Source organism: Rhipicephalus microplus, chromosome X (assembly GCF_043290135.1).
Source record: "Rhipicephalus microplus isolate Deutch F79 chromosome X, USDA_Rmic, whole genome shotgun sequence".
Taxonomy (NCBI): domain Eukaryota; kingdom Metazoa; phylum Arthropoda; class Arachnida; order Ixodida; family Ixodidae; genus Rhipicephalus; species Rhipicephalus microplus.
In genome coordinates, this window is record NC_134710.1 from 501,236,768 (window position 1) to 501,263,105 (window position 26,338).

The window sequence follows — 26,338 nt, forward strand, 5'->3', positions numbered from 1 at the left end:
CGCGGGTAATTTCAAGCGATTGCCGAACTTCTCCTCGCACAATGCCGGCAATCGACTCCACTTGAAGTTGCGCCGAAGGCAACAGCTTACGCAGCTCTTCCCGCACGATCGCTCGGATCGTTTCACGAAGGTCTCCGGAGTTACTGGCTTGAGCAGCAGCGCAGTCTGCAGTCGGGCGACGATTATACTGTCTGGTGCGCATGTCCAAGGTCTTTTCGATAGTGGTCGCTTCGGCTACAAATTCTTGGACGGTTTTTGGAGGGTTTCTCATCAGTCCCGCGAAGAGCTCCTCTTTGACCCCTCGCATGAGGAAACCAACTTTTTTCTCCTCAGGCATGTCTGGGTCAGCGTGACAAAATGGTCGGGTCATTTCTTCTGTGAAAATGGCGACATTTTCATTTGGTAGCTGAACCCGGGTCTCTAATAAAGAAGCGGCCCTCTCTTTGCGAGCGATGCTCGCGAACGTTTGCAGGAATGCGCCGCAGAAAACATCCCACGTTCGGAGCGTGGACTCCCGATTTTCGAGCCAGGTCCTTGCGGTGTCTTCCAAATAGAAGAACACACGACGCAGCTTTTCATCATGGTCCCAGTGGTTGAGGGCAGCCACACGGTCGTATGTTTCTAGCCAGGACTCCGGGTCTTCGAACGATGACCCATGGAAAATTTGTGGTTCCCTGGTTTGATGCATGACCATCGTGGGCTGGGACGTTGCGGTTGTCATTGTCGCTGCAGTCGCGGTCATGGCCTTGGTCTTCCGCGCCTTGTCTTCTAGAAGCCCGTACTCCGGTGGTAGCCCTTGCGGTCGGCGGCTTGTTCGCTGCTCCTGGTTGGCGTTGGTGTCTTCTTCGCGACGTGGGCTGGGTTCACGGCTTGACGGGGGCGTCCGGTACATGAACGAAGCAGCACCTCCACCAGATGTCACGGGGTTGTGACGTGGCCGAAGCCAGGAGACTTCGTGTTGGGATTAAACTGTTTATTTGGGCGAACCTGTGCCCGGTAAACGGAAAGTCCAATTACAGCAGCAGTTTCGCACAGATAGCAGTCCTGAACTGATACAAAGAGAAGTTTATTAACTTCAAACTCAAAAAAACTCTGTACATCATTTTATACATACAGTGCTCGTTTAGACACCCCTTTTGTGCACTATGGGGCATACAAACTCCATTATCCATAGAGGAAACTAGCGGCACATACACAGATCTATATATATACACATGCACATATATACACATACACACATACACACACACATATATATATATATATATATATACATATATACATATACACACATATACACATATACATATACATATATACAAGTTTGTGCTAAACTACGCATACATTCGTAAAAAACCACAAATATATATTTACAATCACATATACATATATTTACAACAGATCGTGAACATGGGTAGGCATATTTACAATACTTCGACTGGCGCTATACATACACTTGTAACACAATGTTTTGGGGAGAAGGGGTTAGTAGGGGATTATGGGGGTACGGACTTTCGCACCTCTGACGAAAAAAAACTTTGTGTGCCAGCGGCGAAGGAACTGGTCCTCCCCGCCAGCTTCCAGTTGCTTGGCCAAGTACTGCACTATTTTCTGCCTGATCATGGCTAGTGCTGGGTAGGCCGCTCTCACTGGGGTGTTCTTTACCTCAGCAAGGCACCGGCGTTTCCAAATCACAAAGAGTGTGATGGCAGTCACCAGCCTTGCGAAGCAGCCCCTATTCCTTTCGAGGGCCGGGGGAGGGCGGATGCTGAAGCACCTCGCAACCAGGCGCCATACCGACTTGGCCGCCCCGCATTCTAACAACGCGTGGGAGATCGTTTCCTCAGCGCGGCAATTAGGACACTGGCTATTCGGCGTGATGCCGAAACGGTGCAGGCGATGTCTCGTGGGCAAAACTTGCCACTTGCGCTTCCACTCGATGTCATGTACTTCGCGCGGTCGGTACTTATTGCTTTTTTTGTTTGCACAGTCCTACGCTTTTGATCTGCTCCTTTTCTTCTTCGGACAACTGGTTTTCTGTTATCGCTTCGACAATTCGGGCGGGTGGGTCCTTGTCAATGTCGCAGTTCGGGGCTTCTTTTTCTGTGATCTTTGTCGTAGTTGCCGCCATCCAGTAAAAGTGTGAAGGCGCTTCCGCGCGTGGGCCAGTGTGTTTGTGGTTTTCCAGATAGTGCGTGATGGTGCTTGTCAAGTAGTTGATTAGATTCTTCCCAACGTAACTCGCTGCGTAATAAAGCATGCGGGTAATCTTGAGGGCCAGTATCTGGCTGGTCATTTGTACGTGTGGGAGGCCAAGGCCACCTTTGTCCTCGGGTAGTTGAAGGAGGTGTCGCTTGACTGGTGCCGGTTTCCCTTCCCATAGCAAATCGGTGATCACGGCGTTCAGTTGGCTCGCGGTTTTCCTAGGGATCACCGCTACCCTACTGGCGTAGAACGCAAACGCGCAAACGGTGGTCCTTGCTGCCAGCGCTTTTTCACGTAACGTAAGGTTTAGGAGGCGAATGCGGTCAGCTGCCTGCTTTGCCCTCTCGAGGGCTCTCTGCCACGTGGCTAGTGCCACGCCTTCACTGGAGAAGTAGATTCCCAGTACTTTAACGACGGACACCACTTCGATGTTTCCTAGGGCTTCTCTAGCGAAAGTTCCAAATAGCATCGCTTTGCTCTTGTCCGCATTTATCGCCGCTCCGGATGCCTGCGCGTACCTTGTGAACGTCGCACTGAAGGCTTGGTGGCTGCTTTCATCCAGAACAAACAGGTAAATGTTGTCCGCGTATGCCAGCACTTTCACCTGCTCCTGGCCCGTCAGTGGGAAGCCCCGAATGCCTTCATGCGCAATAACACTTGTGATCAGCGGCTCACGCGACATGACAAAAAAGGTCGGGCCCAATGGGCATACTGGCCTTATGCCTCTGCTATACTTGAATGCCGGCGTTGCGACTCCGTTTATCACAACGGTGCAGGTTAGGTCCTCGTACAAAGTTTTTGCCACTTTTATAAAACTTGCCGGTAAGCCGAACTCCTGCATCACGTCGAAGAGGTAATGGTGTCGTACCCTGTCAAAAGCTTTAGCTTGGTCTAGGGAAATGAAAACACCATTGAAACCTCTTGTCGTCGCGTATTCGAAAGAGGCACGGATCACTGTGAGGTTCGCAAAAAGCGACCTTCCTGGAATCGTGCACGTTTGGTACGGGCTAATGATGTCCGGTAACAGGAGCTTGAGCCTGTTGTTCAGTATAGTGGCTACCACCTTGCAATCGGTGTTCAAAAGCGTGATTGGACGCCACGCCGTGGGCTCGTTTGGTTGTGCACCCTCTTTGTGTAGTAGGACAATTTTACCCACTCCGAAGGAGTCGGGTTTCTTAAAGGACCTGAAGATCACATTCACCATCGCGAGCAAGGGTTCTTCGAGAACTTCGAGAAAAGTCACATAGAAGGCTGCAGTCAGGTCATCAGCGCCTGGGGCAGAATTGGCGGTCATGCTTCTTATGGCTTCGCGAAGCTCTGCAGGGGAGACTTCAGCGCTAAGGGTTGCTGGCTCCTCCTCCTTATTAATTCGCTGCAGATGTTTGCAAAGTTCTTTGACATGGTCGGGTCCCCGATTGGTGTCTATTAGTTCGGTGTCTTGGAACTGTACGCTGAATTACTCTCTGAAGATGTTCTCAATTTCTGCTGGGTCGTCGGTTACAGAACCGTCTAAGTGCTTTGCCTCTGTAAGTCGCAAACAGCCATTTCCACGTACTTCCCTCACATCAACTCCGGTCGCCGTGCCCAACAGTCAATGCTCACTTCTAGGTCGCCTCATGGTATCTCTGAGGAGTTGGTTGTATTGCTCCACGAGCGAGGTCAGGTACTCTGTTGTACATGAGGTCAACGTGTCGGCTGCCTTGATGATCTGCATTCGGCGAAGAAGTTCTTTCATCTTTTGTGTATGACGTCTTTTTCTGGCTTTGCCTTCTTTTTGTAACTGGGCCTTCCATTCTTCCTTAAGTTTATTCCTCAGAGGGGGGGTAATATCTCCGGCATTTTCTACTGATGCACTGATGGCAGCTTTCAAGTTTTCTACGCAAGTCTCATCTCTCAGCAGCTCAACGTCTATTCTCCAGCTATTGTTATCAGAGTGCGGGCCGGGGGATCCCTTTACCATCGTGACAAGTGGGGCATGATCCGTCTTCTCTTTCAGGTTGGCCGGGAGCGCGAGTCGCATCCTTCAACCAAAGGGAGGAGGAGGTCCGGAAAGTACATCCGGTCTATTCTACTTCCTGCTGATCTAGAGGTACGGGTTGCTACGAAGCAGTCTTTATAGAGGTGTACCCATATGTCCGAGAGGTTTAGGTGCCGAAGGGTTTTCACCAACTCTTTTGCATTGTAGGTTGATCTTCCTTGGCTTGGCCCCCTTACGTCCCGGTTAGAATCTACCACGCAATTAAAATCACGGACCAGTACGTGGGGAATGGGCTCTAGGAGGAGTTGGTGCATCTCTTGAAAGAACTTATTCGTAACTTTTCTTGTCACGGGGGCATAGACGTTCACAATGCGTATCTTTTTGCCCTCGATGAAAATGTCAATCGTTATGTACCGACCATTCGCCCCGAAAATACAATGGGAGTTTGATCGAAATCTGCCTGATACGAATATTACTCCGACCCCGCATGCTTTCATGGTCGCCAGAGAGAAAAAGGCGCCGGTCTGATGATCTCGGCGGAAATTAACCACATCCAGCGGCGTTCGGAAATTCGCCTCTTGAATAAAGAGGAGATCTATGTTCTGGTTCCTAGCGAAACCTAGGATGGCTGCTTGTTTCGCCCTATCACTAAACCCTCGGATATTCCACGTAGCCAATTTCAAAAAGGCCATCAAAAACCTTAAAAAGAAGAAAACAAAACGCGGGAAGTATCGAGGCTAGCAAGCAGCGTGGCCGTCATCTGCCGATTGGGCGCGATGCCAAGCGCTGGAGGGGAGAAGGAAAGAAGGGTGAGCGAATGCACCGAGCAAGATAGGCGACAACCGCATGCCGGCAAAAAGGGGCGAGGAGGGTGCTGCGCCAGAAGGAGTAGAGAAGGCAAGTGGGACATAGTGCGGCCAGAGCGAACGAGAGGAAGGAAAAAGGGCCGTGAAGCCGACAGGGCAGGCGCGCCGCTTCAGTGACTTGCGTCTCGGGGCTTGGGGGTGGTTTCCCTTTGGCTACACCGTCTTTCTCGAGCTTCTGAGCCTTCGCGTGTGGTGGAGCGTCACTATCACTGCTTTGACCTGCTGACCCGGGTCTAGGCTGCCGGGCCTCCTTGCTGGCTGCCCTCTCACCCAGATACCCCTTATCGTCATCAGGGCGTCTTTGTGAGCGTGAGCGAGCTCTCTGCTCTAGCCCAGTGGCCATCTGTCCAGTTTTCGCGTCCGATTTCCGGCTTGGGCGTGCCGAACGGGAGGCGGGGGAGGAAGTCGGTGCAGCATGGTCGCATTCGCTGTCACCGGGTAGAAAGTAATACCATTTACTTTTTATGCGGGCGTCGTCGCCGGCTGGGTCTTGGGTGCCGGCCTCCAAGGCCAGGCTGGTCACTGGGGCCCGGACATTGACGGGTGTGTGGGAAAGCGAGGAGGGCCTCTCCCTGCTCGTTAGACTCGGGGGTCGCTTCAGCCGTGGTCAGCGAATTCCCGCAGTCATCCCGGCTCGCCGAGGGTGGAGGCGGCTTAGGGGGGGACGATTGCGCTGAACCCGTCTCGATATCGCTCGACTCTGTTTCCGTCGACCTGGTGGTAGTCTCGTCAAAACTCCCGGGCCTCTCCCCCTCACTGGCGGACGGATTGCCCATGCCACTGCCTGAAGTCAGATCGGAGTCTAAGTCGCGGTCCCCGGAAGGGGATCCCCTCTCGGTTGTGCGGGATGCGGACCTGGACGTAAGAACCTGCATACGCGGCGAGTTAGTTGCTCGGGCAGAGGCGGGGCCGCTTGACTGAGATTGCGACGAAGCGGATTCAGATAGCGAGGGGAAGCCGCGGGCAGCCGAAGCGTATGAGCGCTTACGAAAGCACTCGCGTGTTCCGTGGTGACCCCCGCAACGTTTACAGTCTGCCGAGCAGCCCTCAGTATCGTGGCCGAAGGTGCCGCACCGCTTACAGTACGCCGTAGTGCACGCAGTCGCCATATTCCCGACTTCACCACAACGCGCGCACACCCGGCGCATGCCTCTGTACTCGCACATGACTTTGTGCCCAGCAATAGTGATGAAGTTGGGGACTGGGCGGCACATCTCAATTTTAACCACACGTACCGCGTTTAACTTGGTCTGGCGAGTGGCTAGGGTGGCGAACGAAATGCCCTTCACATTACCAAACTGGGCTAAGGCGTTGCTAAGGGCCTCGTCTGATAGAAAAGCGGGGTAAGGGTAAACGTTCACATACGTAACTGGCGGCCCGACTGCCTCTACTGGCACCCTCGCCCCGTTCACTTCAAATCCTTCCGCCACCATTAGCTTCGTCGCCTGGCCAGCACTGCGGGTGCATACAAGAAATTTCGCGCCCCCCATATGTTGCAGTACTAATACGCTGTCGTCACCAGCTGTCTCTTCAATTACGTCAATTAACTCATCGACGGAGATATCGCCCTCGGGCGCGGAAAACATGAAACAATTCTCCCTCACCGGGAGTTCAAATGGCGTGGCCATTCTGGTGGGTGGACCCCGCAAGCCGCCGGTTGTGCGTGGCTCGTGGGTGACTTGTAACGTGCAATCGAGCTGCACTCTGGTAGGAAGCGGCTCAGCCGAGGCGGGTGCCGCGCAGGTATTGGTGGTACCAGGTGGACCGCAGGGGGACTCCGGGACGGCGGGCGTGAACCGGGGACCTTGCACCTCCTCCTGGCATGGGGTAGGCGGGCTCCAGGCAGCAAGGCCCGAGACCCAGGGGCGGCGGTCGCGCGTACAAGACGCCGGTGCCGCGTAGACTTCTTTTGCCGACTTGAAACCCTGGGGTCGACGTCCGCGTGACGTGACCCCGGGTCTCGCTTGAGGACTCGAGAAGAGGCAGCTAGACCGGCGAACGGAGCGTCGGTCTTCGATCAACAACTGACAAGCGGCAAAGCGCGTCGGCATTTATACTCTTGCCGTCGAATGTTCTAGCGTTATCGCTGGCGGTGGCGTAGGTTGAGAACAATCTGTACCATTCGCACAGTGGGCGTGATCTTATCGAAATGATCTACCACAGTCCGGAACCTTCTCGAAAACTGCAGGCGCGGTTTGCGCTGAGAATCGTGTAGTGTTTTTGGACGATAACAAAAAACTTGGGAAATGGAACATGGCAATATATATATATATATATATATATATATATATATAAGGGAAAGAGGTGTATACCTAAGGGCTCGTTTTCCGTGTTTTTAACACAATAATAATGAGATATAACAGACAGTAATGCCAAGGAATGTACAGGGGAAGTTATTAACATTAATGGAATGTAAATAAGAAGAAAGAAAAGTGGATGAAAAAATTACCAACTGTAAGCAGGAATCGAACCTACGACCTTCGAATTCGAAGGTCGTAGGTTCGATTCCTGCTTACAGTTGGTAATTTTTTCATCCACTTTTCTTTCTTCTTATTTACATTCCATTAATGTTAATAACTTCCCCTATATATATATATATATATATATATATATATATATAGTCACGTGCAGCATGATTTAAATAAAAACGGCGTTCCGTGAAGCACACATAGCGCATATAGTTCTCAACGTTCACGGCTATTAACTAATTAGTTTAAATATATTTCGACCTGAGAGAGAAAGTACTCGCCTAATTATCAAAATGGGAATGGGGCAGATGTGCACATGTTGAAACATTTGTCTCTACTACTTCCAACAACGTGTACCCTCACAGCACTAAGATAGAGCTGGCAACTCTCTTTGCGTGAGTAAAGCCATGCCCCATATTTCACTCTTTTCAGGAGTGCTGCTAAATCTCTTCTGTACAGAGTAGGCAGTGTCTCTTGACAGAGTGCTGGTACTCTGGCTTAACGAGAGTGGACGAGCTCCCTCGCTAGAGTGCAGTCACGCTTCTGAAATAGAGTTCGTACACCCTCTGCGGGAGTTGCGCTACTCTCTCGCAGAGTTTTACAATATGGTAGGGCTAGAGTGCATCAACTCCCTCCAAGAGTAGAATCAGTCCTTCTGCGCTAGGACTAACGTCTCAAAAAACAACTATGTCGAGCATTTTGTAAAAGCAGTGAACTGCATAGATTCATTTAGGCTTACGTCACATATGCAGGACGGACATCGGCATACATTATAATAGTACGCAACACACCGAACAACACTAAACATATACCTTTCCTGTTACGGACAACCATTTACACACCAACCGGTATTTATACTCATAATATCTATTCCCGTTCTGGTGCGGGTGGCGCTACATTTTTATTACACGTTTGGAAGAGCAAATATACATCTAGCGCGTGTAACTATTTGGTGATCGTTAGGTATTCTGTTATTCCGTCAACCTTTATTATAAAATTACATGACATACAACGCCGTTTTCAATACTAAATTCCAATTATCAACGGGTATTTTGCCATATCGGCTCAATGGGGTGAAGCCATTAGTGATCACGCCTGAGAGTTCTACTTAGGCACTTACAAACACAGTTGGGACGATCGGTCAGAAGTGCTGCCTGACAAATGATCTACGAACGTTACAATCCGGTGTCAGATCCGACTTGCGATGCTGCGTTGTGTACTAGTACGCCAGAAAAACAACACTGGTCGGCAGAACCACAACTCAAAGGCATCTCTGGCAATCCTTATAGTTTTGCTTAACTCGAATGCACTTTAATACAACAAGAGGCTTGCGGATTGCTCAAACGCCAACCTTCTCGAGACACCTGCGCCGAGATCGGTCCTAGTAAATGTGAGTACAACTCCCAGTGAATGTAGGTCTATAGCTTACCGGCCGAGTCCATCATACATGTCATCAGCGCGTCTGGGTTTAATAATGTGTCATACGAAAGACGAAGAATGACTGCACAGTAGACCCTTGCCAACGGTTAAATTGAATGAATCATTGTTTCTTACGTATGGTGTGCGCACAAGAAGCGATGAGCATCAATGCGACGCGCTTTCAGCCTGCGGGGCAGCGCACACGGACTACCGCCGACAGCTGCCGGGCGCACTCTTCCGCACTTCGCTGACTGAATTGGGAACGCAGGATTGTTGTTCGGTGTGCGTTCATAAAGTAACACGATGAGACACTTTCGTGCCCATTCAATATGGTTTTTTCGTTTTTTTTTTAGATATCGCCTATGTACTTCCAGCTATTAGTTTACGGATGCAAATCAGTACACTCTAACACGGCCGCTGCACTATAGCATTTCGTCACTTGCACACGAAAATACTCCTCATTCAATCTACTACGCGCGTACTTATCGAGCATTACAGTCGATATAAAACCTCGGCATACGTCAAGCAGCAGAAAATGCGAGTAACGACTATTGCACTCGGCAGTAAATCATCTGCGCCAGGTTCTCAGTAATTTTTGTATATTTTCTTTACTATGTTGTGAATTCTGAAAGAAACTTGGTGTCTTGACATTAGTGGCATGTAATGTGTTGACGCCAGTAGTTCCCATTTACACAGCAGCGAGCATTCCACAGCGTTGCGTAGTGGTAGAGTACCTGCCTCGACATACGTAGGTGGTATGTTGAAACCCCGCTGTGAAAGTTCTTTTAAACTTTTTTGGACATTATGTGCTGTCTCTTTTCCCTTACTCTAGTAGCAATTTGCTTGTGCCCCAAACTAAGTTTTGGCGATGCTTTAGATGTTGCCGCTGTTTCTTGCTTCGAAGGTGTTGGTGTTGGTGCTTCGGGAACTAAACGTTCATGATCACACAAGCATGCTTTTGTTATTAGAGAAAGTTATCCTATTCCTTGAGGCATTAAGCTTACATTTGGCGCGTCTATGCTCAGAGGCGTATGGTTACAAGACAGTTATATTGCTTTATGGCGTCAGTGGTAACATGCAAGCGCTCGATTGTACTGTGTTTGCAAAGATGAAGTGCCAGACCCTATTCACACCTCATCGGCACAAGAGTGCTATAGATTGGGAACTCCACTTGAGTAGTAGAGAGTGCTCAGTCTCTTTTACTCGGCATTAAACGAAAGAGTACGTTCCGTGGCCAACTCTCCCCCACGGAATTAAAGAACTCTGGGGAGAGTAGCACAGTCCCTCTGCTCTTGCAGTATGCCCTCAAATTCTGTAGTGTACATTGCGTGTCCATTTTTCTTTGTGAATATAAAAAGCCTGCAAAATATAAAAAATTGCGTCAATTGTGATATGAGTTATTGCGAAAATGAAACCAACATGACTGCGCTCGCACCCGCAAAATAAAGTAGCGCCCTTAGTAATATTCCTGGAAGCAACCACTTTGCCTTTTTTTCGTTCCCAAAGGCAGCGTTTTGCACATTGGCAAGAGTACAGATCGGGTGCCAACAACATGTGTCGCGATTTTGAAGATATTTCATCTGCTTGATTGCTCGCTGCCATCCCGAATCATATCTGACGGATCGCACGGTCAACTGCTCTCATTGATATTGTGGTCACTCCACTGTTATGATTAAACAGATCACAGCCTAACTGTGCCTGATAAAGGCAGTGCATGTCTTCGAACCAGAAGTGGCAGATAGCGTGAACCGTATTTTTATTGCAATAGAAATTACCTCATGGACAGTCTCAGCTGGTTTGTTCTTGTCGCCGTCATATATATATATATATATATATATATATATATATATATATATATATATATATATATATGGGATATGGCACAACGGGAGCGTTGTCAACAAGGATAAATATACTTATTTCCCAACAGTTTCGGGAGGGGTCCTCCCTTCATCAGGGGATGAGTTATACTGACATGAATTTCCAAACTTCGTTGCTGCCGCGTCCCTCTCGCCTTGAAACATGTTTGCGAGAGTGAGAGGAAACTAGAAAAAAAAGAGGGGGGGAAGAAAAAAAGAACAAGAAAGAAAAGAAAGAAAGTAAAAAAGAGGAAGAACCACTGTCAACACTGAGAACGAAACCAACTGTCCGTGTACGTCCACATACGTTTCTTATCACGTGCTGTTCAGTTCTCGACGTGTGTCGGGCCACCCAAGATTGTCGCCGCGGTGCCAGGAGGGTCCGTGACGGCGTGCGTAAAGAAAGGGTTTCCCCGTAATGGGTCGGTCGGCATGCGGCGTGCGTAAAGGAAGGGTCTCTCATTAATGGGTCGGTCGGCTCTTTTTACCTTTAATCTTCGTCCGTTTCCCTTCAATGGTCATCAAGTGGTAGGCGAACGAAAACACTTTGTATGTGCATGTGGAAAAAGGAAGAAAAGAAAAAATGAATGAAGAAAAAACGAAAACAAGAATGGACAGTGTACACGTACGAATCAGTCAGAAAAAAGCATGGTCTCCAGATATCAATCTTTGTCACCAATTTCCTCCTGGCTTACTTCTCGGAGGCAGTTGAGTTTACCGGGGTCCTCGTTGATGCCGGCTACTAAAGTTCGAAATTTGAAAATAAAATATGCCTCACGCTGTTCGCGCTCGCGTCTGTTTGAGAAACCGGACTGCAAAAGAGTTACGCTGATATTTTCAAAACTGTGGTTTGGCAGGCGCAGATGTCTAGATAAAGGTAGCTTCGGCAGTGAAGTGGCGTGGTACCGGTGATTATTGAACCGCAGCCGAAATGGCGTGTCTGTTTGGCCGATATATTCTTGTCCGCAGATGTTGCAACGTAGCATGTATATTACGTTACTGGAGTCACAATTAAGGCTTTCAGTTATGCAGACTTTGAAATCGGAGAAGTTCGCTTTGGATTCACGTGTTGTGACCATCTGTGGGCATACCTTGCATCGAGCTTTTCCGCAGGGATGGCACCCTGATTGAAATTTGGGGGTGGTTGTTTTTGCTCTGACAAAGATTATTTTTGCTCTAACGCGTTCGATGCGAGCATCGAACGCGTTATTCGAAGGTCGTAGGTTCGATTCCTGCTCACGGCTGGTTATTTTTTCATCCACTTTTCTTTCTTCTTTCTTCTTATTTACATTCCATTGGTTTTAATAACTTCCCCAGTACATTCCTTGGCATTACTGTCTGTTAGATCTCATATATATATATATATATATATATATATATATATATATATATATATATATATATATATAAGGGAAAGAAGTGTACGCCTAAGGGCTCGTTTTTCCGTGTTTTGAACACAATATTAATGAGATATAACAGACAGTAATGCCAAGGAATGTACAGGGGAAGTTATTAAAATCAATGGAATGTAAATAAGAAGAAAGAAAAGTGGATGAAGAAATTACCAACTGTGAGCAGGAATCGAACCTACGACCTTCGAATTACGCGTTCGATGCTCTAACCACTGAGCTATCACAGCGGCCCTCCCTCCATCCACTTTTTTGGGTTTATCTGTGAATTTAGAAGTAGGAGCGACAGTCAGCGCCATCTATAAGCCAAACAACGAGTGTGAAAACACTCTTATGCGCATGTTTGGCGTCACGTAGCTCAGTGGTGAGAGCATCGAACGCGTAATTCGAAGGTCGTAGGTTCGATTCCTGCTCACAGTTGGTAATTTTTTCATCCACTTTTCTTTCTTCTTATTTACATTCCATTGATTTTAATAACTTCCCCTGTACATTCCTTGGCATTACTGTCTGTTATATCTCATATATATATATATAAATATATATATATATATATATATATATATATATATATATATATATATATATATATATATATATATATATATATATATATATATATATATTATTCATTATTCAACACAATTTCGTAATTCTTCAGCATAATTAGCTATAAATTACCTACAAAATTCAAAAACCTCACTGTCCCCTGTAGAACTAAATTTTAAATATGACGTGAAAAAGAATGCTGGAAAGTTTTATGCAAGTATTACTCATCTGCGCACAACTCCGCAAAGCAATTTTTATTTTGTCTTTGGGAAGATAGATAATAAAAGTTACACCATCTCCCACTAAAGAGAACCATGTGGGGATGTGAAGCAGCACTGATTTTAACTTGTGTTTGCATTGCTTGTTTTCTTTTCCATGTTTGCATGTACGTTTTATTCGGGTGTGAAATTGATTAAAAGTTAAGTACCCCTTATGTTAGCCCCCTCCCATTTTTCTGAAGTACCGTGTGTGTGTTGAGCAAAATTAACTGCCAGTGCTGCTAAGAGCAGGCAATGGTGCGAGCACGCACAAAATTATATATACTAGTGCACGCCTGTGGCGGAGAGATAAACGGAAGAGGAGAAAAAAAGCGGAATCAGCACTCTGCCGCCATGTCTACCCCACCTCAACCTGCTTATGCGACAAGAGGGCCCTCGGCAACCGTCCGCTCCCCAACTGCGCATGTGCTGAGTTTCCCCCTCTGCTCGCGTGATGACGATTAGAGGGTCCTCTCACCTCTTCACACTCACACAAGGAGAGGGGTAGCCTGGCGCATGCGCAGTAAGGGTGGACACGCCGCACACTGGACTGAGCTCCTTCATAAACTGCTTCGGATATAAAAAGCTCGAAGTACTTGCAATACAAAAAATGCTTCATAGTATGAAAATAATCAGGTGCGGAGCAGAATTAAAACCTGAGCATTGTGCATGGCCGTCTTAGTGTATGGCAGGCATTTTCAGCATCTATCTATCTATCTATCTATCTATCTATCTATCTATCTATCTATCTATCTATCTATCTATCTATCTAGCCGCCTACGTCTGGGTAGGGCTGTCACCACCTTTCGAGTAAATGTCACGCCATGGCGACAAAAAAGAAGTGGAAAAGCACCATTTTACTTCAAATCTCGTCAAAATGTTGCTACTTTAGATATGTGTGTGGCACGCCTAATAATAAAATTGCAAATTATGCATAATCTTACAGAATGCAACGTCATCTATAACCCATAAGTTATACTGACATGTCTGACGGTCAGTCGCACCACCCGCTTCACCAAGCGTGTGCTTGGTGCGCCTGGGTTCCAACTAGCCGTGATGTTGGCGTGATGGCGACAGGGTTACCACTCATTATCAATGGAACGCTCACGGTACACTTCTATCGCAATCCGCAAGTTTCAAAGGTGAATTTGTGGTACAGCTTGGATACAAAGCACTGAACTGTTGTTTGTAGACTGCTTCACGTTCCCATATATGAATTGAAGGTTTATTCAACGTAACACGACAGCAGTCATAAAGGAGCACTCCGCGGCGGCGGTCTAGTGGACAAGAGACTCGGCTGCTGACCCGCAAGTCGCGGAATCGGAACCCTACTGCGCCGGCTGCATTTTCGACGGAGGCGTAATTGTTGTAGGCCTGAGTTCTCAGATCTGGAAACACGTTAAAGAACTCCAGGTGGTCAACACTTCCCGAGCCCTGCTCTACGGCGTCACTCATAATCATATGGTGGCTTTGCGACGTGAAATCCCACATATCAATCATCAATCAAAACCATGAAGAGCAAGTCATAAGTAATTCTTACACCTTTTCAGTAGTAACTACTATACCGGGTGCCACTGTCTATTTCTTTTAGTCACTATTATTTACACGCGTCAACATGATGTGTCTGAAGCATAAAATGTAGGAACAGGTATACTATTGTCACGAGGCTATTTATTGGGCAAACTCTCGTGTAGGTTCGTGTAAAGCAAAAAGCACCAATCACATAACCATCATCGAGAAATGAGCCGACGAGACCATTTGCTTCCACCAAATCTCTAACACTCAATATACTTCAGAAACCTCTAAAAGATGAACAACAGAAAAAGAACACAGCATGCAAAACTAGAAAGAGGTTTACGAGAATAACGAATGGCCAAAGACGCGAATAGTACGTGGAAATAAATGTTCAGTGGAAAATAACCCTTATCGAAACATAGTGGGACGCGGTGCTTTGAGCGGAGGCTCTGCTATTAAGGCATGGACGCACTCACGCAAATGGTGACAGTGCTGATGCGGGTCTTGCAACTGATGCGACGACGTAGCGATGAAGACACACTCGTGCAGCAGGGGAAGACTGGCGAATAGGTTGAGACGCTCGCGTCATTGACTGGCACAGAAGGAAGCGTCGGGCTGGTCGAGGTCAGTGACCTTTCGGCGTTCGGCAGCCGCAGCACGCCCACGAAGTCAGAGACGTTTCTTGACCAATGCGAGAAGACCAGAACAAGCCTGGCCCACGTCAGCGACGAGAAGAAGCTCTGTGTCCAGGTGGGAGTCCACTCCGACCTTGATGCAGCAGCTGTGCTGGCCGCCACTCCCACGACCTCGCCACCTTCGTTAGTCGGTCCCAACTCAGCCACGTCTGCCTGGCTTCGCTGCTCTTCTTCCGTGGCTCTCCTAAATCTCCGTGGAGGCACCTTATTGTCTTAAAATGTTCACGCCCACACGTGCTGCAACCATGCGTCATTTTCATCGCCCACTTTGGTTCAGGCTCATGGCGTGCCGCACTTTCCAAACGCGCACAATCACAGCACAAAAGCTTTTCTTTTGAAAAGTTTTGCCGCCATGAAAACACTGCAGACAAGTGCGCGTTTCACCACACACAACACGCATCCTGCCCAGCGTTCACCACAATCCTTCAATCAATCCACTTATTATACCTTGCACGTTCACACAAAATCTAATGAAAATCTACTACCCAGTTCACAGCCAAGCTGCAGCGTCATGCGCAAAACGGAGAAAATCACACTTCCCGCCAAATTGTAGTGTTAAACCCAAGATATACAAAAACGATATAAGTTCTTATCGCGTTGTCTAAATCCGGATGCAGCAACCGGTTATTTGAACCCAACTCTCAGGTTATAACGCCCCACACCACACGAACAGAATATTTGTTTCTGTCATCTGAACGCAAAACAAAAACCTTGTAGCGTTTCCGATCAGACATCTGTCTGTAGTTCTGCCTCACGATAGTGCGACAGTCCGACAAGTTGATTGCCTAAGTGCGGCAATGCTTGGACAACGGCAGTTGTATCCTACAAGTGTTAGCAGTCTGGAACACCCCACTGCCCCGTTTAGTCGCATCATCACCTCGTCTAGGCTTAAAATTCTTTGAGAAATCAAAAATTGTAACCTGAACGTCTTCCTGGTCAGCTGACGCCAGGGAGGGCACCTGAGCTTCCTTATTGCTTAAAGAGCTTTGTAGTAGAACTGTATTGCTTAATTCCTGTTCGATTCCTGCAAGGCCAGCCGTTTTACTGTGAATACAATCTAGCTTTATATTTAGGCCTTCCTGGCATTCTACTTCATCATTGGTCACTGGCTCAACTTGTGACAATGCCATATTCACTTGGCCAGGTGTTTCTTCCCTTTCTGTCAGCTCATTTGTGTGAATCTCATTGCAACTAAACTTGAACTTTTGTCTGCTAATAAAATAGTTATCCACATGACCATCAGTCATGCCAACGACATTCGTTACTGCAACTGGCTGCACGGAGACAGACCCTGCTACAACCCTCTCTGGGTTTTGTACTTGACTTGCACACAGCTCACATGCTCCTTCATCTAACTTCTTTTTGTTTTCTAAACTTACTGATTTCGTAGTCGATTCCTGCTTTTAGCACGAAACGCTGCACTCTCCATTTTGACATGACTTAATCACGGCGCCACGTTGAGGTGAGCTTACTGTATGTTCCTCGACCATGCCTGTGCCACTGCTTACATCTGCTAGGGTTACGCAGGATGACTCCACGGCTACCGCCTCAGAGTGGTCTACAAGGTGTACACTCCTTGCTATGTCACTTTCTTTACTTCGTGAACCGGTAGAATCGGCATCTCTTCTAGAGACTGCCGCTTGGTTTTTAGATGTGCACTCTATGTGAACATCAATCGCCCTTTCATCAGGATTGTCTAGAGGACTCCATACCACTTCTAATAATGTGCATTCAGTTGCACGAGTTCGCGTAGCCACATGGATATACTAGGTACTCGACTGTTCTTTCTCTTACAGTTCCTGCGAAGCCATGTTAAGCATGGTCACGAAACCTCGACGGTCTCGCCCTCGATCTTCTCTTCCTATCTGTCATCTACTTGTAGAGAATGTAGACCTAAATATCATCACAGGCGTTGTCAAGTCTGCCGTCGAAAAGAGAAACTCGATTACCCATAAACGTCCTACCATTGGAGACCCCGCAGGGGCGCCTGTTAAAGCAGGCGTTTGGTGTGTAGCGACACCACGGACCCGAGCTAACGGGGGAGTTTCTACTCCCTCCCACGCCTAGCCGTGCGTGGCTTTGCCGTGTCCGGGGAAAAGGGGATCCTGGGGGTTGAGCTGATGCTGGGTGATTGGACCTTTAAGGCCCCCCGGCAGAGGCAACACACCCCTTTGGCCCCGGCTTCACGTAGACGGCACCCCTGGGCTGACCCACCCAGGGGAAATCGGCAGTCGCCTTTTCCTATCTCTCTCTCCCTACATCTTCGTCTTTATCTCTTACTGTTTATCTGTCATGTCTTCTACTCTCTTCTGTTTACTTCCAAACTTCCTGGCGGCGAGGGTTAACCCTGTGCAAATAGCCTACCTTGGTCTAGGCGCATTGGGTTATAGTTGCGTTGTACAGCTGGCGTCTGCAGGTTTTAGCATCCACAAACTTGTAGCGTCCCCTTGTTGGGCTCCGAGGTGGGTGGCCGCCAACGCTTCTGAAGAAAATTAAACTGGCATGCATAAAGCATTTCCCCTATTAAGTGATCGTACCGCCTTAAAGCGTGTACGCACCGAAGACTTAGGCTTTTTCAACCAATCAAGTGAAAACTTCCCCCATTTTCATGTTATACATAGTGAAATAAGCAGCAAGCAAGCCAGAACCGTATCACCCTTTGTAGTAGCCAGATGTCTCACAGAAACTCTTGGAGCCGGGTACAAAGTTACCAAAATGGCCAGCGGAGACCTCCTCCTTGAAGTCCGAGGAAAAGAACAGTTCGAAAAGCTACAGAATCTTTCAACTTTTGGTGACACTCCCATCACTGTAACGCCACACAGATCCATGAACACAACCCGTGGAGTAGTATCTGATGCTGATTTGCTCAGCTTGACTGAAGAGGAACTTCTGGAGGGGTGGAAGAGTCAGAATGTGACCAATGTACAAAGGATCACCATTAGAAGAGACAACAAGGCAACACCAACAAAACACCTAATACTCACGTTCGCTTCCAGTAATCTCCCAGAAGTATTCAAACAGGCTACACTAAGACGTCGATCAGACCATACATACCTAACCCACGTCGTTGTTTCAAATGCCAGAAGTATGGCCACGGCTCACAAAGCTGTCGTGGTCACCAAACTTGTGCACAATGTGGAGTGTCAGGCCACAACTCTGACAATTGCGAAGAACCATCACACTGTGTGAACTGTGGCGGAAATCATGCCGCATACTCACGGTCTTGCTCATTTTGGAAAAAAGAAAAAGAAATTATCACATTGAAAATTAAAGAAAATATTACATTTAAGGAAGCAAGACGAAGAGTGTCGCCATTTTATGGCGCTACATATGCTGATGCGGCGCGTCAGGGGGCAACGCCGCAGCAGCCCTCGTCACTCCTTCGGCCAGCGCAGAGCGAGCCGACGGCTGTGGCACCTGCCCCCAAGGCAGCAGTAGTTCAGTCTACTCCGCCGCCTAGCGAATTGAGGCCGGAGACTCCAGGGTCCTCTGGTCTCAAGGCCTCCCCACACCAGGCGAGGCCTAAAATCCGAACCACCAGCTCGCATGTGCGGGCAACCAGTGCCTCTGCGGAGGCAATGGATACAACGGTACCCTTGGTACCAAAAGAGCGGCGCGCCTCCTTGGAGCGCGTTAAGAAAAATAAAAAACCAATAACGGGGCCGGACGACCGTCCTGCCACCTGAATTATTGACCTCACTCCAACACAGGATACTCTTTGTACACACAGCAGCATCTCTCTTGTTTAAATATGCAGACAGAAATATTACAGTGGAACATCCGAGGCCTTCTTCGAAACCTCGATGACTTACAAGAACTCCTCCATGAACACAATCCAAGAGTGCTGTGTGTACAGGAGACACACTTAAAACGAACTAACACAAACTTTTTACGTAACTATATAATCTTCCGAAAGGATAGAGATGATGCCATGCTACCATACGGTGGTGTAGCGGTTATAGTAAGTCAAGGTATAGCATGCACACAATTACCCCTTCAAACTTCCCTCGAGGCGGTGGCTGTCCGAGCAGTTATTCTAAACAAACTTGTCACTGTTTGCTCTTTGTACATACCTCCGCACCACCGTCTCGAAAAACTTCAATTCCAGTCTTTATTCGACGAACTACCTGAACCTTATCTGGTCCTTGGGGACCTGAACGCACATAATGGTCTGTGGGGTGACTCTCGCTGCGATGCCCGAGGTCGTCTCATTGAAAAATTCCTCCTTTCATCGGGTGCTTGTCTGTTGAATAGGAAAGAGGCAACATACTATAACCTTGCCAACAAAACTTACTCTTCCATAGACCTCAGTATCGCATCTCCTTCACTTGTACCATTACTTCAGTGGAAAGTCATAAATAATCCATACGGAAGTGACCATTTCCCTTTAGTTTTGAGTACACCAATAACAAATGAATGTCCTCCACATGTTCCCAAATGGCTGGTAAACAAAGCCAACTGGGAACGATTTCAAAAGCTTACTCACCTAAATTGGACTGACATATGCGGGTTAGGCATAGATGAAGCTGTGCAGTACTTCACGGCTTTTCTTACTGACGCAGCAACCAAGTGCATTCCACAAACATCTGGACTGCCCGGCAAACGACACGTTCCGTGGTGGAACACTGAGTGCCAGAATGCGCGAAAGGAACAGAACAGGGCATGGAGGTTGCTGCGGAACTCGCCGACAGCGGAAAACCTTGAGAGCTTTAGAAAAATAAAATCTCGAGGCAGGAGAACGCGTCGGCAGGCCAGAAAAGAAAGCTGGCACAAGTTTTTATCAGGGATAAATTCATATACACAAGAGGCTAAAGTCTGGAACATGGTTCGTAGGGTAGCAGGAAGACAAGTACACTCACTCCCACTCGTAAACACACAGGGTGACAGCCTGGAAGATCAGGCGAACTTCTTCGATGCATACTACGAGCAGGTGTCTAGCTCGTCACACTATACTGAAGCTTTCCAAAGACACAAAGCAAAGATAGAAAAGCAGAAACTAGAATCCAAGTGCACAAATTACGAGGAATACAACCAACCTTTCAACTTAGCTGAGCTACAAACATCACTAAACTCTTGCAATAATTCCGCTCCAGGCTACGACCGTGTCACATATGAAATGTTGAAAAACTTGCCGCTCGAAACGCGAAAAACTTTACTCTCTCTATACAATGCTATCTGGGTTTCAGGTACCATCACTGCTTCTTGGAAAGAGGCTATTGTTATCCCTATTTTGAAACAGGGCAAGGACCCTTCCTCAGTTTCAAGTTACAAGCCCATTGCACTAACCAGCTGCGTTTGTAAACTTTTTGAAAAAATGATAAACCACCGACTTTTACATTTCCTTGAAACACACCATCTGCTCGACCAATTTCAGTGTGGGTTTCGTGAGGGTAGATCCACCACCGACCATATGGTGCGTATCGAGGCACAGATCCGAGACGCTTTTGTCCACAAACAATACTTCCTCTCAGTGTTTCTCGATATCGAGAAGGCTTACGACACAACATGGCGTTTTGGGATATTAAGAGACTTGTCTCACCTGGGTGTGCGCGGTAGAATGCTTTCCATAATCGAGAGTTACTTGTCCAATCGGAAATTCCGCGTCCGTGTGGGCAGTACTCTCTCCCAAATATTTGTGCAAGAAACGGGAGTACCGCAAGGTGGTGTACTTAGTTGTACACTTTTTATTATAAAAATGAATTCCTTGCACCTGTCCATCCCCCGCAACATGTTCTATTCCACATATGTCGATGACGTCCAGCTTGGCTTTAAGTCATGCAACCTAGCAATGTGTGAGCGACAGGTTCAGTTAGGTTTAAACAAGGTCTCCAAATGGGCAGAGGAAAACGGATTCCGGCTGAACCCAGGAAAAAGCACGTGTGTCTTGTTCTCTCGAAAGAGAGGCATGCACTCAGAACCCGACATTGAACTGAACGGCCAACGTCTGTCTGTGAATGCGGAGCATAAATTCCTAGGCTTAATCTTGGACAACAAGTTGACCTTCGTACCACACATAAAGTATTTAAAAACAAAATGTTTAAAAGCCATGAATGTTATAAAAGTGTTGTCACGTACTACGTGGGGTAGTGATAGGCAATGCCTCATGAACCTCTATAGAAGCCTTATTCGTACCCGCTTAGATTTTGGGGCCGTTGTCTATCAGTCTGCCACTCAAAGTGCCTTGAAAATGCTGGACCCCGTGCACCATCTGGGCATCCGCCTTTCTACGGGTGCTTTTCGCACCAGCCCCGTAGAAAGCCTTTACGTTGAGTCAAATGAGTGGTCGCTTCATCTGCAAAGAACCTACATGTCCTTTGTATATTTCCTTAAGGTGAAAGCAGACAAGAGGCACCCCTCATACTCTACTATTAATGACTTGGCGAGCTCCATTCTTTTTCAAAATAGGCCTTCAATGAGGCAGCCCTTCTCAGTTCGCCTGAAGGGTCTAGCTGAGGAAACTGGAGTCTCGCTTGAACACAGTTTAATGGCTCCTGTAGCATACCCGCCAACGTGGCAATGGCAGACTATAGACTGTGATGTGTCTTTTCTAGAAGTTACAAAGCATGCGCCTATTGCCCATATTCGAACATACTTCCTCGAACTTCAACACAAATACACACGTCCTGAGTTTTTTACAGATGCCTCCAAGTCTAACTCCTCTGTACCCTATGCTGCTGTCGGCCCATCCTTTTCGAATGCTGGCCCTCTACATCCACGCACAAGTATCTTCACAGCGGAAGCTTACGCGATACTGGTGGCAGCTAAACACATCAAACAATTACAAATACAAAAAGCAGTAATTTATACAGACTCCCTCAGTGTGGTAACGGCTCTGCACAGTCTTAAAAAACAAAAAAACCCAGTCCTTGTCTCACTTTACTCCATTTTGTGCACACTCTACACACACAAACAACATGTTGTAGTGTGCTGGGTTCCAGGGCACCGTGAGATCCAAGGCAACGTGAGGGCGGATCAGCTCGCTGCATCCGTCCATGAGAGCACCGCCATTACATCCATATCAATCCCGGCCCTTGATCTTAAGCCGTTTCTCAAACTAAACCTCAGGAACTACTGGCAGAGCAAGTGGGATACACACACACAAAACAAACTACACGTTATCAAGCCACACCTTGGCCATTGGCCACCAGTATCAAAATCACGTCTAACAGAGGTAACACTAACAAGACTCAGGATAGGGCACACATACACGACACACACACATCTTTTATCCGGTGGGGACCCACCATTGTGTGATAAATGTGGTGAGGCTTTAACAGTTCTTCACATTTTAATTGAGTGCAAAGAATTGGACACTGTAAGAAAACAACACTTTCCATTACCCTACCGACAACATATACCTTTACACCCTGCAATGTTCGTCGGTAGGGAACCGCTTTTTAGTCACAAATCATTGTTAGCGTTTTTTAAAGAAATTCATAGTTTTCACATCATACACCCGGGCATCCCGTAGCATGACCTCTCCAGAGAGGTTTTTGCTGCGGTGGTTACACAAGAAAGCACTTGCCTCACGGCCCTTGGACGCAAGGGTATGAACGAGTGAGGCACTTGTGCTAATGCCATAAATATCCACCATCGTCTTTTATTATCACCAACTTTTGTCATCTATTCACACCGCACACACCTTTGACGACATGGTCATGATTTTATTACTTGTATGTTTTTACCCGCCTTACCGCGAGGAATTTTATGGCCCTTATACAGCCGCCTATCGCAATCATTGTCCATGTTTTTAGTAAGATGAATTGGCGCTCTTTGGCCGTGAAATGGCCCTTGCGCCATAAAACATCAAACATCATCATCACCATTGGAGAACACATCGATTTTCCGCTCTTTGGAGCTCAGATACAAAAATTCATCTCGCCAGTCTGTACCTTTTAGTCCCCACGTTTCGGCCTCTATCAGTTTCAGCCGCGACTGAAGCGTCTTTTGCCTTAGCTCTTCAGTTTCATTTTCCTTCTTTCTCAGTTCTATTTCAAACTCCATTTCCTCCTCCCTCTCTTTTCGAATGCGCCTGTCGTGTTCCTCACACTAAGCCACCATTTCATCACCTTTTAAACCCATGTGTCTTGCCAACTTTTCTAGGTCTGCCCAACTGAGGTTCCTGTTCTAGTGTGGAAAGGTAATTGGTAAAATGGCCTTGTCCTGTCGTGGACGCCAATTGTCACGATTCTATTTATTGGGCAAGCTCTCGTGTAGGTTTGTGTAAAGCAAAAACCACCGATGACATAACCATCATTGAAAATTTTGTTGAAGTGCACTAAAAAACAGACGGACAGAAGAGGCTAACAAGGACAGCGCTTGCCTTTGTCAGCCTCTTCTGTCCGTCTGTTCTTTAGTGCGCTTCAACAAAAATTTCAATTATGAACGTCATTCAACAGGCCCAACTTGCCATTTGCTGCGACATAACCATCATCGAGAAATCAGCCGACGAGACCATTTGCTTGCACCGAATCCCTAAAACTGCATATATTTTAGAAACCCCTAAAAGATGGACAACAGAAGAAGAACACAGCATCCAAAACTAGAAAGAGGTTTACGAGAATAACGAATGACTAAAGACAAGAATAGTGCGCGGAAATAAATGTTCAGTTGAAAATAACCCTTGTCATATCATAGTGGGACGCGGTGCTTTGAGCGGAAGCTCTGCTATTAAGGCATGGACGCAATCACGCAAATGGTGACAGTGGTGATGCGGGGCTTGCAACTGATGCGACGACGTAACGATGATGACACACTCGTGCAGCAGGGGAAGACTTGCGAATAGGTTGAGACGCTCGCGTCATTGACTGGCACAGGGGGAAGCTTCGGGCTGGTAGAGGTCAGTGACCTTTCGGCGTTCGGCAACCGCAGCTCGCCCACGAAGCCAGAGACGTTTCTTGGCCAACGCCAGAAGACCAGAACAAGCCTGTCCCACGTCAGGCGACGAGAAGAAGCTCTGTGTTCAGGCGGGAGCCCACTGCGACCTTGATGCAGGAGCTCTGCTGGCCGCCACTACAATGCCCTGGCCACCTTCCTCACTCGGGCCCAACTCAGCCACGTCTGCCTGGCTTCGCGATTCTTCACCCGTGGCTCTCCTAAATCTCCGGGGAGGCACCTTATTGGCTTAAAATATTCACGCCCACACGTGCCGCAACTGAGCGTCATCTTCATCGTCCTCTTTGGTTCAGGCTCATGGCGTGGCGCACTTATCAAACTCGCACAATCGCGGCACCACTATGTAAAATATTATACAGCAATTCTTATTGCATACTCACCGACAACAGTAGAAAATACCTAAATAAGTAATTTGTTCAACGCATGCAGGCTACGTATTCCCCACTTGAGCATAAACATCCTTACGTGACCGCGATGCACTTGCCGTGTTTCGTGGAAGAGACACTGCTGGTAGACACTGAATGACCCAGGATACTTTGCCGTCATTTGGCGAATAACCTTCTTTAGAACTACGCAACTTGTCAACGCCTTTTGCTGCACACAAACGCCACACTTTAATCTCAAAATGAACTGCAGAAGGTGCAGCTTCCCGAAATTGTGAATTCTTTGGTTATTCAAGATGACATGAGAAGCCCCTCTGCCTCGGCATTTGAAAGCAGACGTCCCAGGATTTTGACGGCTGCAGGGGCGACCGCTGGAAAACCCGCAGTGTTTCCGAATGCTAAAGTCTTATAACAAAATCTTCTGGCAGAATCGGTTGCAATTGTCGCAAATATAAAACAAATCAGTCGATGCAATTATAGGGATGGCGTGCGCACTCTTCCTGCATATAAATTGTCGAATTTGATTGCAGTGGAGTCATATTTCTAATAATCAAACGACTTAATTAGAAAAAGCAACGGAAAAATTTGGCACTAAACGTGCCTTCAAAATCGACGTAATGCGAAGCATGAGGAGGGAAGATGACCATGTTGTAATTTTTTTCATTGAGTGGAACGTTGTGAAATGACGCTAAATATATGTACAAATGGTCACGCACAGACATATGTTGAACAGTTGCAGGTGTTTATGTAACCAGTTGTATGAAATTCCACAACGACGCCAACAGGAAGATGAGTTTTAGCAACAGCATAAGCGATAAGGTAATATGAAACGCTGGTGCTCCAGAGGATGGTAGGTAGCCCTGAATAGTGCTACATAATCAACTTCAGTGCATGACACCTAACTGCAATGGACGTTAACGCCCCATGATGGTTGTATCATAGTAGTATGTATGTAATGTATACTACAAAATTGGATAGCCCAACAATGCAACAACAATTGACGTTTCAAGAACACTAGAATCTGTTTGAAAAGTAGTCCTGAGACCTGGCGTACCTCTGTTGCAGAATACCTGATTTCTACGCAGAATACTAGAGTTTCATTCCGGCTGAGGCAATGACATTTACAACTCGCATTCGCTCGGCCGACGCCGCATATTTAGCCTTTTCTTAACGTTAAGCGTTAAAATTACCCCTGTGCGTCTTGCCATTCCTGGGTAGCTGTAAAATGTATATCACGTGTGGCACGTACCCTCATACTAGTGGCACATATCCGCCCCTTCCTATTTGCCACTGTTTTTTTTTGGAAATTGTTTGACGATGTACGCGACGAGATTATGATGCATGTCGTAACCAGCGCGTCGTTTTCAACAAACCATGCCACCCTCCCGTACTAATTTTGGTATACCGCACGTTAAGGGGGTGATCCCGAAAACACCCAGACATAGATAGATAGATAGATAGATAGATAGATAGATAGATAGATAGATAGATAGATAGATAGATAGATAGATAGATAGATAGATAGATAGATAGATAGATAGATAGATAGATAGATAGATAGATAGATAGATAGATAGATAGATAGATAGATAGATAGATAGATAGATAGATAGATAGATAGATAAATAGATAGATAGATAGATAGATAGATAGATAGATAGATAGATAGATAGATAGATAGATAGATAGATAGATAGATAGATAGATAGATAGATAGATAGATAGATAGATAGATAGATAGATAGATAGATAGATAGATAGATAGATAGATAGATAGATAGATAGATAGATAGATAGATAGATAGATAGATAGATAGATAGATAGATAGATCAGCGTGGACGC

At 47.0% G+C, this 26,338-nt stretch overlaps 1 non-coding gene across 1 annotated transcript; it reads right to left on the minus strand.

Annotated features, from left to right (window-relative positions):
- Positions 1 to 12,361: 12,361 nt before the first annotated feature.
- Positions 12,362 to 12,434, minus strand: TRNAT-CGU (transfer RNA threonine (anticodon CGU)). The gene has a single exon. It is a non-coding gene; the product is annotated as a tRNA-Thr (tRNA).
- Positions 12,435 to 26,338: the final 13,904 nt, after the last annotated feature.